We start from the raw sequence: 7,098 nt of genomic DNA on the forward strand, positions 1-7,098 counted from the left end.
ACCTTGAGAGTGTGTGACGTTTTGCGAGAGGAGAGCGGAGAGCCGAAGTTTTTTCAGCCTCAAACAATGAACGCAGTTTGAATTTTTGCCAATTAAACGTTTTTCAACCTTTCTGCCCGCTTCCTCCGCTCACACATGGCGCAGTCGACATCCGCAACCTGCCACAGCCACTTCGCCCGCCAAGTAAGCCGCCGTGCCCTCGACTGAGCGCTGTTGAACGCCAAACCATTCCTAAGCCTACCCAGCCCGGCGTGTCAACAACGATGTCGTTCATCAACTGGCGTGTTGCCACCGCAGAAGACCTCGCCACGTTGAATGCACAATTGATTAAAACTGAGCTGCAACGCCGAAACCTCTCCACAATCGGCAACAAGGAGGAACTAATCGACCGACTTTTGGTTGATACCGCGAAAGACTCACCGCCAAACCACGAACCCGCGCCATGCGTGCCCGAGATTTCAACGTCGTTTCCGACCGTGCCAGTGCCTACGACGTCATTCCCAGCCATGCCAGCCTTCACGTCAGACCCAGCAGAGAACATGCAGCGCATGGCAGCTTTTCTTCATCAGAACATGGCCATTATGATGACCACGATAGCACGTCACGCGAACCCAGTGCACGTGACAACGCTACCAGACCTCTCAGCTTCGCTGCCTACCTTCAATGGAAGTGGCACCCCTACTTTCAAGCACTGGATCGAAGAGCTCGAGCGCATCCAACGACTTGCACGATGGGAAGACCCAACTCTCCTCGCCATTGCACAAGGAAAGCTACGTGGAGTCGCAGCAGACTGGCATGCCTCAACAGGGCGACAGCTTACCACATGGACCATCTGGAAGGCCGGACTCCAAGAACAATTCGGCGAGCAACTTTCCATGATACAGTGGCAACAGAAGGTCACAGCCCTCACACAAAAAGCCGGAGAGAGCCTGCAGCAGTACACCTTTGCAAAGCTCAAGACCATGTCACGTTGTCCAGTTCCCATTACTGACAAGGAACGCATCGAATACCTCGTTCAAGGCATTCGTGACGACCAGGTAGCCACATCCATCGCTGTTCAGCGACCCCGTACCGTGGACGACTTCCTCAGCATTGTATCCGAAGTGGATAGAGCAGTGGACCACGCCCGCCTGATCCGATCTCCACAGCCAGCAGAGCAATTCGCAAGACAGCCGGGACGCCCCCAGCTCCAGAGTGCTACTGCCAGAACTGACAGTGTTGTGAACTCCTCACAGACTGCTCGACCATCTACGTTCCAGCACACCACACGCATGGCACTGCCTCCTCGTATTAACAGCCTACCACCTGCGGACCAAGAGTCGAGGTACGAAGCCATTTCAGCTAAGTATGGTGCCCCAGCATACAGAAAAGGACAAGACTTGAAAGATGCGGTGTGCTACAACTGTCAAGAGAAGGGTCACCTAGCAAGTAAATGTACTACACCAAAGCAACCTTCGGGTGACAACAAGCCGACAGTCCCCAAAACACCAACAGCCTGTGTTGGCCGTGTCAATGACACCCTGCATGGATCCAAGTTCAGATGTGCCGTTGCTACTGCTCACGTCAAAGGACTGGGAGAGATCAGTGCTTTCCCAGACAGCGGTTCAAACCTCACCATTCTTGCAGCAAGCTTAGCATCAAACCTCAACATCGAACCGTGGACCAAGCCACCTTTGCTTGTCGTCGGCGGAAGCTCCGTCATGCCGGAAGGATCTGTCTTTTTGAGGATCACTATTGGGCCTCTATCCGCAGTTGTCGAAGCAGCCATCCTTGAACGGAATGCCCTTCCCCTCATTCTGGGAGAGGATTGGTTTTACGCAGCTCAAGCTGAACTCCACTTCAAACCTCCGAAGCAGCCTGTGATCTGCCAGCCATCTACCAACGTTCTCGTGCAGTGCAAAGAGAAACTATTGCCAAGAATGTCAAATGCAGTAATTTTGACAACATCTGCATTGTCACGTTTTGATCCCTCGCAGCCCACGGCAGAGCCACTTCAATTCGAGTACGAGCCAGACGAGAATGAACCCTTGTGGAGCCAGCTCAACAAGGCGGCCCTAGTTCAACTGGAAACAACATGCCCCACAAGCCCACTCCAGACAAGCTCTTCCAGCCCATTGCCTTCAGACCCACCTGCTAACGTCCCTGACGATCCCCTGAATGACATCTGCCTTGGAGCTCAGCTCAATCACGAAGAACAAGCAGCCGTAAAGCGCATTGTACAACGTCATGCTGGTCTTTTCAGCACACGCCCTGAAGACATCGGTCTCTATGAAGGAATCGAACACGAGATCAAGCTGGTGCCTGACGCCAAGCCCTACGGTCGACAGCCGTACCGTTACACAGCCAGTGATAGACAATTTCTCGAGCGTCAGACAGCGACTCTGCTTGAGAGTGACATCATCCGACCATCCTATGGCCCATGGGGCTTTCCAGCGGTGGTAGTGACGCAAAACAACAAAAAGAGGCTGTGTGTTAATTACATACCTCTGAACCATATGACAGTGAATGTTCTGCAGCCACTTCCCCGGGCTGACGACATTTTTGATGACCTTGCTGGCAGCTCCCTGTTCGCGGTCTTGGATTTGTGCTGTGCATACTGGCAAATCAGAGTGAAAGAGGAAGACCACGAGAAAACCACATTCATCACGCACCAGGGTACTTTCAAATGGACGCAAATGCCTTTCGGGTTGAAGAATGCACCATCCACCTTTGAAGACTTCTCGCCCGGTGTCACGTAGTGCAGAAACTGCATCTGCTTTGCCGCTGAACGATCAGTGCCGAGTCAGACAGCCCAGACTGCCCACCCATGTACTAGACTATGACCTGTCAACGCAAAACTAGCTTTTCTTTTCCAAGTGGACTTGGACTTCTAAGTGGGGTGGGATGTGAGCTTCAGCTCTAAGCATAGCTGTACTCGAAACCAGGTCAAGCAACCTTGAGAGTGTGTGACGTTTTGCGAGAGGAGAGCGGAGAGCCGAAGTTTTTTCAGCCTCAAACAATGAACGCAGTTTGAATTTTTGCCAATTAAACGTTTTTCAACCTTTCTGCCCGCTTCCTCCGCTCACAGGAGATGTCCGAGCAAGGATGCGGTAGGGCCCATGATATCGGGCCAATAATTTAGACGAAAGGCCAGGCGTACTCGGAGGAATCCAAAGCCAAACTAGGGCACCGGTCGCGAAAGTAGTGAGAGATCGGTCGGTGTCGTGCCTGAGCTTCTGGTGACCTTGGTCCTCGGTTTTCAATGAACGGCCCAATTGTCGACAATCTTCGGCGTACTTGGCGACATCTGAAATTGCAGTGTACTCAGATGAGTCAGGTGTGTAGGGAAGCATAGTGTCCAGCATGCATGATGGCTCACGTCCGTACAAGAGGAAGAACGGCGAGAATCCTGTAGTCGCGTGCGTAGCACTGTTGTACGCATATGTGATGAATGGAAGGACGGTGTCCCAATTTGTCTGGTCTGACGCCGTGTACATCGTCAGCGAATGCGAGAAACGTCAGGCGAACGTCAAGAAGCGGCGAGGCGACCAGCAGTCAAAATCCGGGCAAGCGCAAGCTCGGGGCGCTTGGTTAGCACCAACACTGTGGCTTGCTTGCTGACTGCTTCGTCGTCGTCTTGTCTTCTTTTTTTTAAATAATAATAATAATGTTTATTCACCAAAAAAATACAGAGCAACACAAACAGGCCGGTCTAAGCCTCAATTGGCTTAGACCAAAAAAAAATTATTATTATGCCCTTGAAATTCGTGACGTAGCATTGACGTATGTTTCCCGGCAAGAAATTCAAGAAATTAGAGTTTGGCTTCATTTTCTCGTTTAGTGATCGAACTGATGACGTGTAAATTAGAAAGGCCATTTTATCAAACTGAACTTATTTAGTATCGCTTTTTAGCCCGCCTATTAAACTGCTTTGGCGGGTGAGCATGTTCTCACGATCCCGCATGTAATCTCAAGAATCTGCGTGCTCTTTCTCTTTCTGTTGCTTTAATGCAAGAACATTACTTGGCTCATTGTACGACCCCGTCGTCATTAGAAAGTCATGGCAGAAAAACGGCACACAAGTTACGTCATCTTCGTCTAACTTAAAAACAGAAACATCAGATGGCGCTCGCTTTTGTGAATCCGCCGAAGCGGCGGTGCCGGCCATGCGGGGAAAAGAAGAAAAAAAAAGAACCATAAAGCTCGCAGTCGCGCATCCGCGGCTGCACGATAATGAGGAAGTAAGCGCTTCTTGCAGATAGCATGGTTTCGAATTGCGCTACGAACGTATGTGCATGCTGCCTCTGAGACAATAATGCGTTCAAGGCGTCTGTCCTACGGAGCTATGGAGTCTTCCTCATCCGAAGTTGAATCGCTCCTGGCTATACATCACCAGGCGATACAGCAAAGCGTGGCCGGAGGCGCCAGTTCACTGCTGACGAAGTACGAAACTATCGCAACGCAGCGACACTACGCCGTTCACAAGGCCATATTGCTGTCAATCAACTTGGACCTGCAGACGCCGTAGCTGGATCCCATTAAGGACGACGACGACGAATAAAATGCAACACGCTTCAGGTACCCGTCGCGTCGGACGACGACTACGATATCCCCCCCCCCCCCCCCCCCCGAGTATGAGGTGGAGTTCGCCTATGAACCCGATGAAATGTAGTATCAACGACATGGTGCCACTCGGAAAAGCACTCTCATCGCTCGGCAAAATGGTGTCACCGTGCTGAAAAGTGGTGTCATCGAGAAAGAACACTATCCACGCAATGCGCATGAAGCGCTACTCTAATGAGAACTCCGCAAAATATAGAACACAGCTGACAGATCGCAATATGGCTAGTTTGTCGTCTTGCTTGTTGCGACCTCATAAGCAGGGCCATTACACCCGGAAACATAACGCATCAACATTAAGGCCCGTATTGACAAACGAAACTTAAGTGGAGGCACAGTAAGTGTGAGGAAAGTACAAGTATGAGGAAAGTTGCAGGAAAGTATTTCGTAAACGGCACTTAAGTATTACTTTCGGAAGTGACACTTTTCGGCACAAGTATGTCGTATCGTGTCGAGGCTACGCAAATAATTGGCGTGTACGATGTATTTAATTTTCAAAATAATAACTGTTGCACCAAAATAATGGGAAAGAAATGTTGCAGCGTTCGAATGAATACTGTGCTTGGTAAATGAAACAGATTTTTACATTTTCAGTGCTTTGTTTGAACTCGTCTGGCTAAGTGTCGATTTAATCGGTATTCATGTGTCGATTAAAGCTTACCTTAAATACCAGATTTGTCTATGAAACGCGTCAAGCATCGACCGGCTACCTAAGTCGTAAGTTAAGGTTAAGTTCCGTTTGTGAATACGGGCCTAAACCTAGCGGCCTAGCTCAGCGACACACTCAGCGCCAAGTAATGCTCTCGTATTTACAGCTTAGGCACCCCCGTATTTTTTAGCTGCCATATCAGTTATTACGAAAGGCACGCTTTCGAGTGACACGAAGCTGTGGCTAGCGCTGAACAGCTGGAATTTTGAAAAGATCAAAAAAGAAACCGAATAGGAAAGGAAAGAAAACATTTGCGACCTATATCTATGCAGGCTTGAGAGTGTCGCTTTCGCCGTTTCGCTTCAGGCCAATCACGTGCGACCCGGTTCAAACACGACTGTATTCTCGCTTGCGTTTTTGGCAGCTGCAAATTGTTTAGCGTTGGTACCTGTAGAGAAAACGCGCTGGTGCGCGCATGTAGACTCTGAAAACTTACCTGCCGTGCAGAATGGCTCAATGCTCCTGACACCATTGTTTTATTGCCGGCTGACTTCTTAATGCTTCTGGTTTCATCCGACGTTTCAGACTTCGTTAAGATGCTCCCAAAGAAGGTGTTAGGCTTCGGGCGCTCATGTATATGCGGCGGCCTATGGTACTTTTGCACGTCTTTCTTTCTACATGCACGACGCAACTCGTCTTCCGTGTGCTTTCTTATGTATAACGCATATACGGGGTGAACATTTTTTATTTTTACGGAATTTTTAAAAATAGCCTGTTGCAGATAGCATAATTCTCGTCCGTGAGCTGGAGAGAGGTGGACTTTACTTGTACGAGGAATCTAAACACATTTTTACCTAATTAAGATAAATGCGGTAACTATTGTTTGAATAACTACTTTACCGCACATATATCATTTATGAATTTTAGCCGGTGAGCTTGCAAGGCGTATCCACTTCGAATTAATTTGCAGAATGACGCCAGTTTCGAGATATGCGCCACCAAACATGCCCTAAAGATGCACTGTTTTTCCACTTTCATTTTTTAAAGAAAACGCTGTTTTATGAATTGAAGCGCAACAGTAACTGGAACGCCCATGTATTTCGCTCCACACTTTGGGAAATATTATCTCGAAGCTGGTGTCATCCTGGAATTCATTTGAAGTGGTTACGTTTTACAAGTTCACCGGCTAGTAAATCGAAATATGGGCCGTAATGTAAATAAGAAGTTAAGCAGTGAATATTTGTTAACTAGTTGAACCTGTGTTTTGATTTCTCGTGCTAGTAATGACTGCCTCTTCGAATAATAATAATGCAGCTCAAGGACAAGAATAACGCTACCTGCCACATGCGATTTTAAAAATTTTCCTAGCGCTGTCATAATGCTTTCATAAAACTCGAAGTCACGAGATCACATGACGGTCACGGCGGCCGCATTTCGAGGGTGGCGAAACGCGAGAACTCCAGTGTACTTAGATTTAGGTGCACGTTTAAGCACTCTAGGCGGTAAAAATTATTCTGGAGCCCCCACTACGGCGTGCCTCATTATCATATCGTAATTTTGCCACGTAAAATCCGATAACTAATTTCGCCCCCATCGAAATGCGGCAGCGGCGGCCGGGATCTGATTAAAAAATAAATATGATGATAATTGTGAATGACAGCATTTCACGTGCGATATGGTGGCGCATGGCCAATAGTTTGTCCGATAACGTCTGTGGGGAGACCTCTGAGGACGGGTGAACGTGAGAACAATGCTCACATACTGCCGGAGCTACAGCAGTCATTACACAACGCATTGCACCTGCAGGTAACTCCAGCAATTCTCCACCAGATGCTTAACAATATGGACCG

This window comes from Dermacentor silvarum, chromosome 8 (assembly GCF_013339745.2).
Source record: "Dermacentor silvarum isolate Dsil-2018 chromosome 8, BIME_Dsil_1.4, whole genome shotgun sequence".
NCBI lineage: Eukaryota > Metazoa > Arthropoda > Arachnida > Ixodida > Ixodidae > Dermacentor > Dermacentor silvarum.